A 15,784-nucleotide genomic window follows, 5' to 3' on the forward strand; every position below is an offset into this window, starting at 1 on the left:
CTCGTGGGCGCAGCTCCAGGCCAGATCCTTCTGTGAATTAAAAATGAATTTAGCATTAACCATGCTCCAGATGAATTTGCACTTGTTTTCATTAAAATTGCTAATGGGGGCTATTAAAACATTTTCTTTTATTTCCTTTAAAACATATTTACTATTTTTTACATCTTCTATTCTTTTGTCTTTTAAGTTAAAAAGGTTCACTATTTTTTCTAAAATCTTATACTGGTCTGGCAGGTTAAAAGCATATGGCGAGCTTAAAACAGTAGAGAACCATCCGTACCTCCTCATAAAATAGCCAGTGTTAAAACGGATAAAATAAGACCAGTAGTGTTCCTTAAAAACAGTATTAAGACACAGTGTAAAAAAATGGATTAAAAGAAATGCTTTTATATTTGGAAAATCTTTACCACCCATTAGCTTTGGCAACATCACTTTTTCTCTCCTGAGCTTCTCCATCCTAGAATTCCATAAAAATGTAAAACATGCCTTGGTAATCTTTTTTAATAAAATATCAGGGGGAGGGAAAACCATACTTAGATATAATAAAATTGGTAAAATCACCATTTTTGTGATTAAAATTTTTCCCTCCATTGTCAGTTTTCTAAGATTCCATAAACACATTTTCTTATTAACTTTTTGTGCCACCAAGTCCCAACTGATAAAACCATTGTTTGACTCATTGAAGGAGACCCCTAAAATCTGTACAGACTCCGACACAGGGACTGGAATGTCCTGTAAAATCATATTGCCAATATTTAAAATATTACTTTTATTAAAATTGACTTTAAAACCGGAGGAGCAGCAAAATTGGTATATCTGTTGTAATGCTTTTTGCAGTGACGGGGCGTCCCTGCACAGGACCGCGACATCATCCATGTACCCCACTACTTTTGCCTCTAGTCCCCCCCCCGCCCGGCAGGGGGACTCCACATATCTGCTTGTCATTCCTCAATCTGCAGAGTAGAGGCTCGATCGCACATATAAAAAGTAGTGGGGACAAGGGACACCCCTGCTTCACTCCGGAGTTTAAAAGGACATCCTGTGTCTTAAAACCCTTTACTAAAATCTTGCTCGTACAATTTTCATAAAAGGCCTTCAGAGACTGTAAAAAGCCTTCTGGTATACCCATCTTTTCTAAAACCTTAAAAAGATAAAAATGTGATACTCTATCAAAGGCTTTCTCGAAATCTATGGATAAAACCGCCAATCTGCCTTTTCTCTCCTTCGTATCACCAATAGCATCTTTTAAAAGGTTTAAATTGTCCCATATGCTCCTCCCAGGTATCCCACAGACTTGGTTGGAGTGGACGATTTTCTCTATAACAGCCTTCAGCCTATTCGCGCAAATCTTGGCCATTATTTTGTAGTCTGTGTTTAGTAAGGTGATAGGCCTCCAGTTTTTAATATCTGTTTTGTCCCCCTTTTTATAAAGCAGGGACACCTCACCTTTCTTCCAGGACCCCGGGAGGGCTTTTGTTCTAAAAACTTGAGTAAAAAGGGAATAGAGATCCTCTTTTAAAACTCCATAAAATGTGACATAAAACTCTATGGGTATACCATCAGGGCCAGGGACTTTACCTGTTTTAAAACTCTTGATGGTATCTAAAATCTCCTGTTCCGTAATATCCTGTAATAAAAAATCTTTGGAGACAGGATTTAAAACAGCGTCAACCTCCTTCAATGAGTCGTTCATCAAATCAACATTAACAAGCTTTATATTAAAAAGATCCGCATAAAATCTGTGTACCTTTTTTAAAATATTGTCAGTGTTTGTATCTCCATCAACATTGTCTAACAGGGTATGCTTATCGTTAATTTTCTTAAAAAAGTACCTGGAGCAGGTCTCATTTTCCTCGAGGTGTTTCATTTTTGAACGAAAGACAATTTCCTTACCTCTCTGCTCCAGGCACTGGGAGATCTCCTTCCTAATCTCCATAATCTCCTCCTCCACCTGCATACCCTGTTCTCTGAACTTGTATTGGGTCTGCAGACGGGTATTCAAATTAGCAAAAAAATCCTGTTTTTCTTTTGCTTTTCTCCTTCCGATTTTTATGAAAAAGTCTCTTATTTTTATTTTTATTTTCTCCCACCATGAGACTATGGACATATTTGGATGTCTTACCCGTCTGCAGCCCTTATAAAAGGTAATAAAATCAGATAAAATTTGCGGATCATCTAAAAGGGAAACGTTCATTTTCCAGGCTTTTTTGACAGTATTTTTCCCAATATCATTTTTAACTTTAAAATACAATAATTTATGATCAGATAAAACATTGGGATTAAGATCACATTTAAAAGGCAGTACTTGATAAGAGCAGAATATAAAATCGATCCTGGAGCTACAGTTCACATTGCTCCAGGTGACGCCGGCCTCTGCAGATAAATTGCTGTTACATTTCTTAAAAACATCAGTAAGTTTAAAATCAGTAACTATATCTTTTAATAATGAGGAGGTTTTGTCATAATTCCTGCTTACTGAGTTAGAGAACCGGCGTTCCCCCTTTAAAATACAATTAAAATCACCCGCTAAAACAAGTGGCTCTGAATCGTTTAAAAAAAGGGGTAAAATCTCTAGCATTCTAGCTCTTTCATTCTTGTCCGAGGACCCATAAAAATTTAAAAACTGCCATCTAATACCGTCTATAAAAGCTTTGACCAATAAAATTCTACCTGGTAAAATTTCATTAAAACTGTCAATTAAAACGTTCCCTTTAAATAAAATGGCGACACCTGCGGCTCTGGAATCGTTAGACCCGGACCACACTGATGGTCCGAGTCTCCAGTCTTCCTTATATTTGTTGTAGTTCGTGCGATGTGGGATACAGCATTCCTGTAAGAAAAAAACGGTGGCGGAAAAAATAGAAAGATAGTCAAACAGGGCAGCTCTTCTCGTCTTAGAATGCACGCTCCTAACATTTAAGGAAATGCCACCTAACTCTGCCATGAGGAAAAGGGAAAAGAGACAGTCTTATGTAATCTTACCCGAGGTGGCCTCAGCAGTCCTCGGCGTTACCAGAGACCTCACTCGAACTCTCATCGCCCTCCGACTTCAAACCGACTGTATAACTTGAGGAGATTGGAGAGGAACTCATGTCAGACAGCTGACCCCCCGCCATACCTGAGGCACTTATCGAAAATGGGTCCCAGATGGACTCCACGGGCAAGGTTTCTGGAGCATTTTGTATGGCAGCCTCCTCCCCTACGATAGGGGCAGGAAACGCACTCGCGGCCGTTTCAGGGACTTCTGTCACCTCAGAGGCAGCTATGCTTGTCTCCCCCAACTGGCGAGAAGGGGGGAGACCTTCAGCTGGTGCTTCCGGGGGCGCGTCAACTGGTTTCCCTGCTTTCGCTCTAGCAGGTACTCCCATCGGCACCCCCGCTGCCACCTCTGAGTACGCCCTACGCCTCTTAGACCTAGCTGCCGCTCCACCCGGGTCCTCTGCCTCAGGTACAGGCTGACCCAGCATCTCCTGCGGCCCAGGCGGATCAGCTTCATCCGAACTACCCATCTCCTCCGTTTCCTGAGGGGGCTTTTTCGTCCGCTGATCACTGGCTCTTCTCTTAAACCGCCTTTGCTCCTTTGGGTCACCTGTTTGGGGGGGTCTGCTGGAGGTGTCCATGTCATCTGCCTCTTCACCTCTTGGTTCCTCTCCTTGTGCGGGGGCGATCTGGCCTGCTGGCTGCTCTGGACGCCTCGGCCGGACCTCGGGTTGTTCCGATCTGTGGGGACAAGTAGCATATAGATGACCAACTCGGCTGCAAAAACGACACCTTTTCCCCAGAGGGCAAGTTTTGGCCTCGTGCTCAGAGCTGCCACAGTTCCTACAGGTGCTTTCGCAGAACTCTTTGGTGTGACCGTACTTTTGACATTTTCTACAGAATGGAGGCATTCCTGTATAAAAAAGATCTCCTGCCATATCACCTAATTTAAAGCGTGCTGGCGGCAACATTATCCCCCCTGCTGTATTGGCATCTCTATAACAAGTTACTAAAAATCTCCACTTTGACGTCCAAACTCCAACTTCGTTCATTATTTTGCCAATACATTTTACACTTTTGAAATAGGGGGATAAAAAGGACATCACATCTTTTAAATCAGCAAACGGGCAGTACATTTTTATCACAATCATCTTAGTGATGTCCAACACATGTTCGTAAAATTCAATACCGTCCAGTCTCGGATCGTTTTTTACCATGTATGCCGCCAGCAGATCTTGGAACACTCCATTCTGTACAAAAGTTATGTCGTATGTTCTTCTCCTAGGATAGTCTTGTACCGCCAATATCTCCCGCTTCTGAATGTTGAAAATGCCAACAAGCACGGTCTCCACCAAGAACTTCAGGCCGCAGGTCGTCGCCTTCTCTTCTGATACAATAACACGGATTGTATTCTTTATCCGGGCATACGCCGGTATCTCACCAGGACTTTCGTCCATGGTGAGGGGTTTTCACGGAAAGTTACGCCACCCGTTGGTGACGTAACGTCTACGCAGCTTTCCCCTTTTCGGCCGAAGCCTACACGGGGGATATGTGGATCGCAACTCGTTGCTCAGGACTAAGCCTCTCTCCCAAATAGCAGCACGGGGGTGAAGTCCAGGCGAACCTGGACGATCCCCCGAGGCCGAGAGAGAGGGTACCTGAGCACCTCCTAACCAAGACCAGGCAGCACTGACTACAAGTAATCAGAACTACACTTGATCTTAGCCAAAAGGCCGAGAAGCGATAACCCGAACGGGCCGCGCGTTGACCGAGCCTGCCCAATACTGCTGTTCACCCCTTGCAGCGATTCAGCCTACTCCTAGGCAATTCCATGGGGCCCTGCAGGCTCACACACACTCACAGCTACTAAGCGGGAGGTGAATAAAGGCCGGAGAGGAAGCAAGACAGGATTTGCTTCTTTTGCTTGCACCACAATGCAGTGCTGAAAGAGGAGGAATCGACATAAAAACGCCTTCCTGGCAACGCCCAAATGCCCTCCTGCCGTGCAAACACTGGCAGCAGCAGCAGCCCACTGCCCACTGCCACCCCTTCTCCTTTCACACCTTGTATCAGCTTTAATCCAGTCCAGTGCTGCCTGCTGAGCAGCACTGACCAACACTGCCTGGGCCCAGGCTTTTATCTCTGAGGCCCCATTATGATGTCAGAAAGCTGGCTCTGGCTCCTGAGGTCTCCACTATGACACGTGCAAAGTTCCGTCTGAACTTTATATAAGACGGTGCGGCTCAGTCAGTCACTCAGTGTTGCCTGAGAGGGCAACACTGCAACAGCCGGCCCCCAGGCTGTCTTTTTTTTGCACAGCTAGTTGCCTCCAGGAGGCCACAAGAGGGAGACAAGGGACTGCAAAATGGAAAATAGGCATCCACCAACTTTACAGGCAACTTGTTCTCCTTGCTCCTACAACCTCCATCCTTGCACAGTTTGTTATTCTTCCAGGTAACATAGTAACAAATCCAAATTGCTGCTCTCTTTGTAGGCAAGCAAGGGTTTGTTGCAACTGCAATTCTTACTTCTTCTTGAAATGTAGGGACCACAGTACATTCCATCACATCCATCTAGTGTACACAGGTAGGTCCATTGTGACGGGCGGGCGGGCTTGCTGCTTTAATGGCTGGTTGCTGTTCCCCTACTCCACTCCACTATTTGACTATGGTGCTGCATCAATCAGTGGCTGGCTCAGGTGCAGCTCTTTAACCTACCTAGGAGGGAGGGCGGAGAGAAGACAAGGAAGGTGAATGAGCTGTTCCAATGTGAAATGCCGGAAACACAGACGACACAAAACAAGAGGTGGCAATGTATTAATTAATTGCATTTAATAAATTAGCTCATTATCACACATGACTGTACAAATGCATTGTCCAACAGGTGTTGAAATAATGGGATTAAAAGGGGAGATCCCATCCGAAAGACAAAAACAATGGCAAACACAAAAAGCACTTTTGGAATCTGATTTTAGTAAACACATAAGGAAAGGGTGCACCGGTCCTGGAAATACTGCAATACCAGGTCAATGCGTGGAGTGGACAGAGCAAGCTCTATTTCCATCTCCCTGTTCTAAAAATCCATTTAATATATGGTCCCCAGATAGGGGACGTATCAGATATTAAACTGATAAGAACAGATACTACACTTGATCTTAGCCAAAAGGCCGAGAAGCGATAACCCGAACGTGCCGCGCGTTTTGCTTCTTTTGCTTGCACCACAATGCAGTGCTGAAAGAGGAGGAATCGACATAAAAACGCCTTCCTGGCAACGCCCAAATGCCCTCCTGCCGTGCAAACACTGGCAGCAGCAGCAGCAGCAGTAAGTGCATGCCCACTGCCACCCCTTCTCCTTTCACACCTTGTATCAGCTTTAATCCAGTCCAGTGCTGCCTGCTGAGCAGCACTGACCAACACTGCCTGGGCCCAGGCTTTTATCTCTGAGGCCCCATTATGATGTCAGAAAGCTGGCTCTGGCTCCTGAGGTCTCCACTATGACACGTGCAAAGTTCCGTCTGAACTTTATATAAGACGGTGCGGCTCAGTCAGTCACTCAGTGTTGCCTGAGAGGGCAACACTGCAACAGCCGGCCCCCAGGCTGTCTTTTTTTTGCACAGCTAGTTGCCTCCAGGAGGCCACAAGAGGGAGACAAGGGACTGCAAAATGGAAAATAGGCATCCACCAACTTTACAGACAACTTGTTCTCCTTGCTCCTACAACCTCCATCCTTGCACAGTTTGTTATTCTTCCAGGTAACATAGTAACAAATCCAAATTGCTGCTCTCTTTGTAGGCAAGCAAGGGTTTGTTGCAACTGCAATTCTTACTTCTTCTTGAAATGTAGGGACCACAGTACATTCCATCACATCCATCTAGTGTACACAGGTAGGTCCATTGTGACGGGCGGGCGGGCGGGCTGGCTGCTTTAATGGCTGTTTGCTGTTCCCCTACTCCACTCCACTATTTGACTATGGTGCTGCATCAATCAGTGGCTGGCTCAGGTGCAGCTCTTTAACCTACCTAGGAGGGAGGGCGGAGAGAAGACAAGGAAGGTGAATGAGCTGTTCCAATGTGAAATGCCGGAAACACAGAAACACAGACGACACAAAACAAGAGGTGGCAATGTATTAATTAATTGCATTTAATAAATTAGCTCATTATCACACATGACTGTACAAATGCATTGTCCAACAGGTGTTGAAATAATGGGATTAAAAGGGGAGATCCCATCCGAAAGACAACAACAATGGCAAACACAAAAAGCACTTTTGGAATCTGATTTTAGTAAACACATAAGGAAAGGGTGCACCGGTCCTGGAAATACTGCAATACCAGGTCAATGCGTGGAGTGGACAGAGCAAGCTCTATTTCCATCTCCCTGTTCTAAAAATCCATTTAATATATGGTCCCCAGATAGGGGACGTATCAGATATTAAACTGATAAGAACAGATACTACACTTGATCTTAGCCAAAAGGCCGAGAAGCGATAACCCGAACGTGCCGCGCGTTTTGCTTCTTTTGCTTGCACCACAATGCAGTGCTGAAAGAGGAGGAATCGACATAAAAACGCCTTCCTGGCAACGCCCAAATGCCCTCCTGCCGTGCAAACACTGGCAGCAGCAGCAGCAGCAGTAAGTGCATGCCCACTGCCACCCCTTCTCCTTTCACACCTTGTATCAGCTTTAATCCAGTCCAGTGCTGCCTGCTGAGCAGCACTGACCAACACTGCCTGGGCCCAGGCTTTTATCTCTGAGGCCCCATTATGATGTCAGAAAGCTGGCTCTGGCTCCTGAGGTCTCCACTATGACACGTGCAAAGTTCCGTCTGAACTTTATATAAGACGGTGCGGCTCAGTCAGTCACTCAGTGTTGCCTGAGAGGGCAACACTGCAACAGCCGGCCCCCAGGCTGTCTTTTTTTTGCACAGCTAGTTGCCTCCAGGAGGCCACAAGAGGGAGACAAGGGACTGCAAAATGGAAAAAAAGCATCCACCAACTTTACAGACAACTTGTTCTCCTTGCTCCTACAACCTCCATCCTTGCACAGTTTGTTATTCTTCCAGGTAACATAGTAACAAATCCAAATTGCTGCTCTCTTTGTAGGCAAGCAAGGGTTTGTTGCAACTGCAATTCTTACTTCTTCTTGAAATGTAGGGACCACAGTACATTCCATCACATCCATCTAGTGTACACAGGTAGGTCCATTGTGACGGGCGGGCGGGCGGGCGGGCTGGCTGCTTTAATGGCTGTTTGCTGTTCCCCTACTCCACTCCACTATTTGACTATGGTGCTGCATCAATCAGTGGCTGGCTCAGGTGCAGCTCTTTAACCTACCTAGGAGGGAGGGCGGAGAGAAGACAAGGAAGGTGAATGAGCTGTTCCAATGTGAAATGCCGGAAACACAGAAACACAGACGACACAAAACAAGAGGTGGCAATGTATTAATTAATTGCATTTAATAAATTAGCTCATTATCACACATGACTGTACAAATGCATTGTCCAACAGGTGTTGAAATAATGGGATTAAAAGGGGAGATCCCATCCGAAAGACAAAAACAATGGCAAACACAAAAAGCACTTTTGGAATCTGATTTTAGTAAACACATAAGGAAAGGGTGCACCGGTCCTGGAAATACTGCAATACCAGGTCAATGCGTGGAGTGGACAGAGCAAGCTCTATTTCCATCTCCCTGTTCTAAAAATCCATTTAATATATGGTCCCCAGATAGGGGACGTATCAGATATTAAACTGATAAGAACAGATACTACACTTGATCTTAGCCAAAAGGCCGAGAAGCGATAACCCGAACGTGCCGCGCGTTTTGCTTCTTTTGCTTGCACCACAATGCAGTGCTGAAAGAGGAGGAATCGACATAAAAACGCCTTCCTGGCAACGCCCAAATGCCCTCCTGCCGTGCAAACACTGGCAGCAGCAGCAGCAGCAGCAGCAGCAGTAAGTGCATGCCCACTGCCACCCCTTCTCCTTTCACACCTTGTATCAGCTTTAATCCAGTCCAGTGCTGCCTGCTGAGCAGCACTGACCAACACTGCCTGGGCCCAGGCTTTTATCTCTGAGGCCCCATTATGATGTCAGAAAGCTGGCTCTGGCTCCTGAGGTCTCCACTATGACACGTGCAAAGTTCCGTCTGAACTTTATATAAGACGGTGCGGCTCAGTCAGTCACTCAGTGTTGCCTGAGAGGGCAACACTGCAACAGCCGGCCCCCAGGCTGTCTTTTTTTTGCACAGCTAGTTGCCTCCAGGAGGCCACAAGAGGGAGACAAGGGACTGTAAAATGGAAAATAGGCATGCACCAACTTTACAGACAACTTGTTCTCCTTGCTCCTACAACCTCCATCCTTGCACAGTTTGTTATTCTTCCAGGTAACATAGTAACAAATCCAAATTGCTGCTCTCTTTGTAGGCAAGCAAGGGTTTGTTGCAACTGCAATTCTTACTTCTTCTTGAAATGTAGGGACCACAGTACATTCCATCACATCCATCTAGTGTACACAGGTAGGTCCATTGTGACGGGCGGGCGGGCGGGCGGGCTGGCTGCTTTAATGGCTGTTTGCTGTTCCCCTACTCCACTCCACTATTTGACTATGGTGCTGCATCAATCAGTGGCTGGCTCAGGTGCAGCTCTTTAACCTACCTAGGAGGGAGGGCGGAGAGAAGACAAGGAAGGTGAATGAGCTGTTCCAATGTGAAATGCCGGAAACACAGAAACACAGACGACACAAAACAAGAGGTGGCAATGTATTAATTAATTGCATTTAATAAATTAGCTCATTATCACACATGACTGTACAAATGCATTGTCCAACAGGTGTTGAAATAATGGGATTAAAAGGGGAGATCCCATCCGAAAGACAAAAACAATGGCAAACACAAAAAGCACTTTTGGAATCTGATTTTAGTAAACACATAAGGAAAGGGTGCACCGGTCCTGGAAATACTGCAATACCAGGTCAATGCGTGGAGTGGACAGAGCAAGCTCTATTTCCATCTCCCTGTTCTAAAAATCCATTTAATATATGGTCCCCAGATAGGGGACGTATCAGATATTAAACTGATAAGAACAGATACTACACTTGATCTTAGCCAAAAGGCCGAGAAGCGATAACCCGAACGTGCCGCGCGTTTTGCTTCTTTTGCTTGCACCACAATGCAGTGCTGAAAGAGGAGGAATCGACATAAAAACGCCTTCCTGGCAACGCCCAAATGCCCTCCTGCCGTGCAAACACTGGCAGCAGCAGCAGCAGCAGCAGCAGCAGCAGCAGTAAGTGCATGCCCACTGCCACCCCTTCTCCTTTCACACCTTGTATCAGCTTTAATCCAGTCCAGTGCTGCCTGCTGAGCAGCACTGACCAACACTGCCTGGGCCCAGGCTTTTATCTCTGAGGCCCCATTATGATGTCAGAAAGCTGGCCCTGGCTCCTGAGGTCTCCACTATGACACGTGCAAAGTTCCGTCTGAACTTTATATAAGACGGTGCGGCTCAGTCAGTCACTCAGTGTTGCCTGAGAGGGCAACACTGCAACAGCCGGCCCCCAGGCTGTCTTTTTTTTGCACAGCTAGTTGCCTCCAGGAGGCCACAAGAGGGAGACAAGGGACTGCAAAATGGAAAATAGGCATCCACCAACTTTACAGACAACTTGTTCTCCTTGCTCCTACAACCTCCATCCTTGCACAGTTTGTTATTCTTCCAGGTAACATAGTAACAAATCCAAATTTCTGCTCTCTTTGTAGGCAAGCAAGGGTTTGTTGCAACTGCAATTCTTACTTCTTCTTGAAATGTAGGGACCACAGTACATTCCATCACATCCATCTAGTGTACACAGGTAGGTCCATTGTGACGGGCGGGCGGGCGGGCTGGCTGCTTTAATGGCTGTTTGCTGTTCCCCTACTCCACTCCACTATTTGACTATGGTGCTGCATCAATCAGTGGCTGGCTCAGGTGCAGCTCTTTAACCTACATAGGAGGGAGGGCGGAGAGAAGACAAGGAAGGTGAATGAGCTGTTCCAATGTGAAATGCCGGAAACACAGAAACACAGACGACACAAAACAAGAGGTGGCAATGTATTAATTAATTGCATTTAATAAATTAGCTCATTATCACACATGACTGTACAAATGCATTGTCCAACAGGTGTTGAAATAATGGGATTAAAAGGGGAGATCCCATCCGAAAGACAAAAACAATGGCAAACACAAAAAGCACTTTTGGAATCTGATTTTAGTAAACACATAAGGAAAGGGTGCACCGGTCCTGGAAATACTGCAATACCAGGTCAATGCGTGGAGTGGACAGAGCAAGCTCTATTTCCATCTCCCTGTTCTAAAAATCCATTTAATATATGGTCCCCAGATAGGGGACGTATCAGATATTAAACTGATAAGAACAGATACTACACTTGATCTTAGCCAAAAGGCCGAGAAGCGATAACCCGAACGTGCCGCGCGTTTTGCTTCTTTTGCTTGCACCACAATGCAGTGCTGAAAGAGGAGGAATCGACATAAAAACACCTTCCTGGCAACGCCCAAATGCCCTCCTGCCGTGCAAACACTGGCAGCAGCAGCAGCAGCAGTAAGTGCATGCCCACTGCCACCCCTTCTCCTTTCACACCTTGTATCAGCTTTAATCCAGTCCAGTGCTGCCTGCTGAGCAGCACTGACCAACACTGCCTGGGCCCAGGCTTTTATCTCTGAGGCCCCATTATGATGTCAGAAAGCTGGCTCTGGCTCCTGAGGTCTCCACTATGACACGTGCAAAGTTCCGTCTGAACTTTATATAAGACGGTGCGGCTCAGTCAGTCACTCAGTGTTGCCTGAGAGGGCAACACTGCAACAGCCGGCCCCCAGGCTGTCTTTTTTTTGCACAGCTAGTTGCCTCCAGGAGGCCACAAGAGGGAGACAAGGGACTGCAAAATGGAAAAAAAGCATCCACCAACTTTACAGACAACTTGTTCTCCTTGCTCCTACAACCTCCATCCTTGCACAGTTTGTTATTCTTCCAGGTAACATAGTAACAAATCCAAATTGCTGCTCTCTTTGTAGGCAAGCAAGGGTTTGTTGCAACTGCAATTCTTACTTCTTCTTGAAATGTAGGGACCACAGTACATTCCATCACATCCATCTAGTGTACACAGGTAGGTCCATTGTGACGGGCGGGCGGGCGGGCGGGCGGGCTGGCTGCTTTAATGGCTGTTTGCTGTTCCCCTACTCCACTCCACTATTTGACTATGGTGCTGCATCAATCAGTGGCTGGCTCAGTTGCAGCTCTTTAACCTACCTAGGAGGGAGGGCTGAGAGAAGACAAGGAAGGTGAATGAGCTGTTCCAATGTGAAATGCCGGAAACACAGAAACACAGACGACACAAAACAAGAGGTGGCAATGTATTAATTAATTGCATTTAATAAATTAGCTCATTATCACACATGACTGTACAAATGCATTGTCCAACAGGTGTTGAAATAATGGGATTAAAAGGGGAGATCCCATCCGAAAGACAAAAACAATGGCAAACACAAAAAGCACTTTTGGATTCTGATTTTAGTAAACACATAAGGAAAGGGTGCACCGGTCCTGGAAATACTGCAATACCAGGTCAATGCGTGGAGTGGACAGAGCAAGCTCTATTTCCATCTCCCTGTTCTAAAAATCCATTTAATATATGGTCCCCAGATAGGGGACGTATCAGATATTAAACTGATAAGAACAGATACTACACTTGATCTTAGCCAAAAGGCCGAGAAGTGATAACCCGAACGTGCCGCGCGTTTTGCTTCTTTTGCTTGCACCACAATGCAGTGCTGAAAGAGGAGGAATCGACATAAAAACGCCTTCCTGGCAACGCCCAAATGCCCTCCTGCCGTGCAAACACTGGCAGCAGCAGCAGCAGCAGCAGCAGCAGCAGCAGTAAGTGCATGCCCACTGCCACCCCTTCTCCTTTCACACCTTGTATCAGCTTTAATCCAGTCCAGTGCTGCCTGCTGAGCAGCACTGACCAACACTGCCTGGGCCCAGGCTTTTATCTCTGAGGCCCCATTATGATGTCAGAAAGCTGGCTCTGGCTCCTGAGGTCTCCACTATGACACGTGCAAAGTTCCGTCTGAACTTTATATAAGACGGTGCGGCTCAGTCAGTCACTCAGTGTTGCCTGAGAGGGCAACACTGCAACAGCCGGCCCCCAGGCTGTCTTTTTTTTGCACAGCTAGTTGCCTCCTGGAGGCCACAAGAGGGAGACAAGGGACTGCAAAATGGAAAATAGGCATCCACCAACTTTACAGACAACTTGTTCTCCTTGCTCCTACAACCTCCATCCTTGCACAGTTTGTTATTCTTCCAGGTAACATAGTAACAAATCCAAATTTCTGCTCTCTTTGTAGGCAAGCAAGGGTTTGTTGCAACTGCAATTCTTACTTCTTCTTGAAATGTAGGGACCACAGTACATTCCATCACATCCATCTAGTGTACACAGGTAGGTCCATTGTGACGGGCGGGCGGGCGGGCGGGCGGGCTGGCTGCTTTAATGGCTGTTTGCTGTTCCCCTACTCCACTCCACTATTTGACTATGGTGCTGCATCAATCAGTGGCTGGCTCAGGTGCAGCTCTTTAACCTACCTAGGAGGGAGGGCGGAGAGAAGACAAGGAAGGTGAATGAGCTGTTCCAATGTGAAATGCCGGAAACACAGAAACACAGACGACACAAAACAAGAGGTGGCAATGTATTAATTAATTGCATTTAATAAATTAGCTCATTATCACACATGACTGTACAAATGCATTGTCCAACAGGTGTTGAAATAATGGGATTAAAAGGGGAGATCCCATCCGAAAGACAAAAACAATGGCAAACACAAAAAGCACTTTTGGATTCTGATTTTAGTAAACACATAAGGAAAGGGTGCACCGGTCCTGGAAATACTGCAATACCAGGTCAATGCGTGGAGTGGACAGAGCAAGCTCTATTTCCATCTCCCTGTTCTAAAAATCCATTTAATATATGGTCCCCAGATAGGGGACGTATCAGATATTAAACTGATAAGAACAGATACTACACTTGATCTTAGCCAAAAGGCCGAGAAGCGATAACCCGAACGTGCCGCGCGTTTTGCTTCTTTTGCTTGCACCACAATGCAGTGCTGAAAGAGGAGGAATCGACATAAAAACGCCTTCCTGGCAGCGCCCAAATGCCCTCCTGCCGTGCACACATTGGCAGCAGCAGCAGCAGCAGCAGCAGTAAGTGCATGCCCACTGCCACCCCTTCTCCTTTCACACCTTGTATCAGCTTTAATCCAGTCCAGTGCTGCCTGCTGAGCAGCACTGACCAACACTGCCTGGGCCTAGGCTTTTATCTCTGAGGCCCCATTATGATGTCAGAAAGCTGGCTCTGGCTCCTGAGGTCTCCACTATGACACGTGCAAAGTTCCGTCTGAACTTTATATAAGACGGTGCGGCTCAGTCAGTCACTCAGTGTTGCCTGAGAGGGCAACACTGCAACAGCCGGCCCCCAGGCTGTCTTTTTTTTGCACAGCTAGTTGCCTCCAGGAGGCCACAAGAGGGAGACAAGGGACTGCAAAATGGAAAATAGGCATCCACCAACTTTACAGACAACTTGTTCTCCTTGCTCCTACAACCTCCATCCTTGCACAGTTTGTTATTCTTCCAGGTAACATAGTAACAAATCCAAATTGCTGCTCTCTTTGTAGGCAAGCAAGGGTTTGTTGCAACTGCAATTCTTACTTCTTCTTGAAATGTAGGGACCACAGTACATTCCATCACATCCATCTAGTGTACACAGGTAGGTCCATTGTGACGGGCGGGCGGGCGGGCTGGCTGCTTTAATGGCTGTTTGCTGTTCCCCTACTCCACTCCACTATTTGACTATGGTGCTGCATCAATCAGTGGCTGGCTCAGGTGCAGCTCTTTAACCTACCTAGGAGGGAGGGCGGAGAGAAGACAAGGAAGGTGAATGAGCTGTTCCAATGTGAAATGCCGGAAACACAGAAACACAGACGACACAAAACAAGAGGTGGCAATGTATTAATTAATTGCATTTAATAAATTAGCTCATTATCACACATGACTGTACAAATGCATTGTCCAACAGGTGTTGAAATAATGGGATTAAAAGGGGAGATCCCATCCGAAAGACAAAAACAATGGCAAACACAAAAAGCACTTTTGGAATCTGATTTTAGTAAACACATAAGGAAAGGGTGCACCGGTCCTGGAAATACTGCAATACCAGGTCAATGCGTGGAGTGGACAGAGCAAGCTCTATTTCCATCTCCCTGTTCTAAAAATCCATTTAATATATGGTCCCCAGATAGGGGACGTATCAGATATTAAACTGATAAGAACAGATACTACACTTGATCTTAGCCAAAAGGCCGAGAAGCGATAACCCGAACGCGCCGCGCGTTTTGCTTCTTTTGCTTGCACCACAATGCAGTGCTGAAAGAGGAGGAATCGACATAAAAACGCCGTCCTGGCAACGCCCAAATGCCCTCCTGCCGTGCAAACACTGGCAGCAGCAGCAGCAGCAGCAGCAGTAAGTGCATGCCCACTGCCACCCCTTCTCCTTTCACACCTTGTATCAGCTTTAATCCAGTCCAGTGCTGCCTGCTGAGCAGCACTGACCAACACTGCCTGGGCCCAGGCTTTTATCTCTGAGGCCCCATTATGATGTCAGAAAGCTGGCTCTGGCTCCTGAGGTCTCCACTATGACACGTGCAAAGTTCCGTCTGAACTTTATATAAGACGGTGCGGCTCAGTCAGTCACTCAGTGTTGCCTGAG

The 15,784-nt window shown here is 46.4% G+C and overlaps 8 non-coding genes across 8 annotated transcripts; all 8 read right to left on the reverse strand.

Annotated features, from left to right (window-relative positions):
* Nucleotides 1-5,966: 5,966 nt before the first annotated feature.
* On the reverse strand, nt 5,967-6,157 carry LOC142721727 (U2 spliceosomal RNA). The gene has a single exon (XR_012874136.1). It is a non-coding gene; the product is annotated as a U2 spliceosomal RNA (small nuclear RNA).
* Nucleotides 6,158-7,275: 1,118 nt separating this feature from the next.
* LOC142721728 (U2 spliceosomal RNA) lies at nt 7,276-7,466 on the reverse strand. Its single transcript, XR_012874137.1, has one exon. It is a non-coding gene; the product is annotated as a U2 spliceosomal RNA (small nuclear RNA).
* Nucleotides 7,467-8,588: 1,122 nt separating this feature from the next.
* On the reverse strand, nt 8,589-8,779 carry LOC142721729 (U2 spliceosomal RNA). The gene has a single exon (XR_012874138.1). It is a non-coding gene; the product is annotated as a U2 spliceosomal RNA (small nuclear RNA).
* Nucleotides 8,780-9,910: 1,131 nt separating this feature from the next.
* Nucleotides 9,911-10,101, reverse strand: LOC142721732 (U2 spliceosomal RNA). Its single transcript, XR_012874139.1, has one exon. It is a non-coding gene; the product is annotated as a U2 spliceosomal RNA (small nuclear RNA).
* Nucleotides 10,102-11,234: 1,133 nt separating this feature from the next.
* Nucleotides 11,235-11,425, reverse strand: LOC142721733 (U2 spliceosomal RNA). Its single transcript, XR_012874140.1, has one exon. It is a non-coding gene; the product is annotated as a U2 spliceosomal RNA (small nuclear RNA).
* A 1,126-nt stretch (nt 11,426-12,551) lies between these two features.
* On the reverse strand, nt 12,552-12,742 carry LOC142721767 (U2 spliceosomal RNA). The gene has a single exon (XR_012874171.1). It is a non-coding gene; the product is annotated as a U2 spliceosomal RNA (small nuclear RNA).
* Nucleotides 12,743-13,883: 1,141 nt separating this feature from the next.
* LOC142721734 (U2 spliceosomal RNA) lies at nt 13,884-14,074 on the reverse strand. The gene has a single exon (XR_012874141.1). It is a non-coding gene; the product is annotated as a U2 spliceosomal RNA (small nuclear RNA).
* A 1,124-nt stretch (nt 14,075-15,198) lies between these two features.
* LOC142721735 (U2 spliceosomal RNA) lies at nt 15,199-15,389 on the reverse strand. Its single transcript, XR_012874142.1, has one exon. It is a non-coding gene; the product is annotated as a U2 spliceosomal RNA (small nuclear RNA).
* Nucleotides 15,390-15,784: the final 395 nt, after the last annotated feature.

Source organism: Rhinoderma darwinii, unplaced genomic scaffold, assembly GCF_050947455.1.
Source record: "Rhinoderma darwinii isolate aRhiDar2 unplaced genomic scaffold, aRhiDar2.hap1 Scaffold_518, whole genome shotgun sequence".
NCBI lineage: Eukaryota > Metazoa > Chordata > Amphibia > Anura > Rhinodermatidae > Rhinoderma > Rhinoderma darwinii.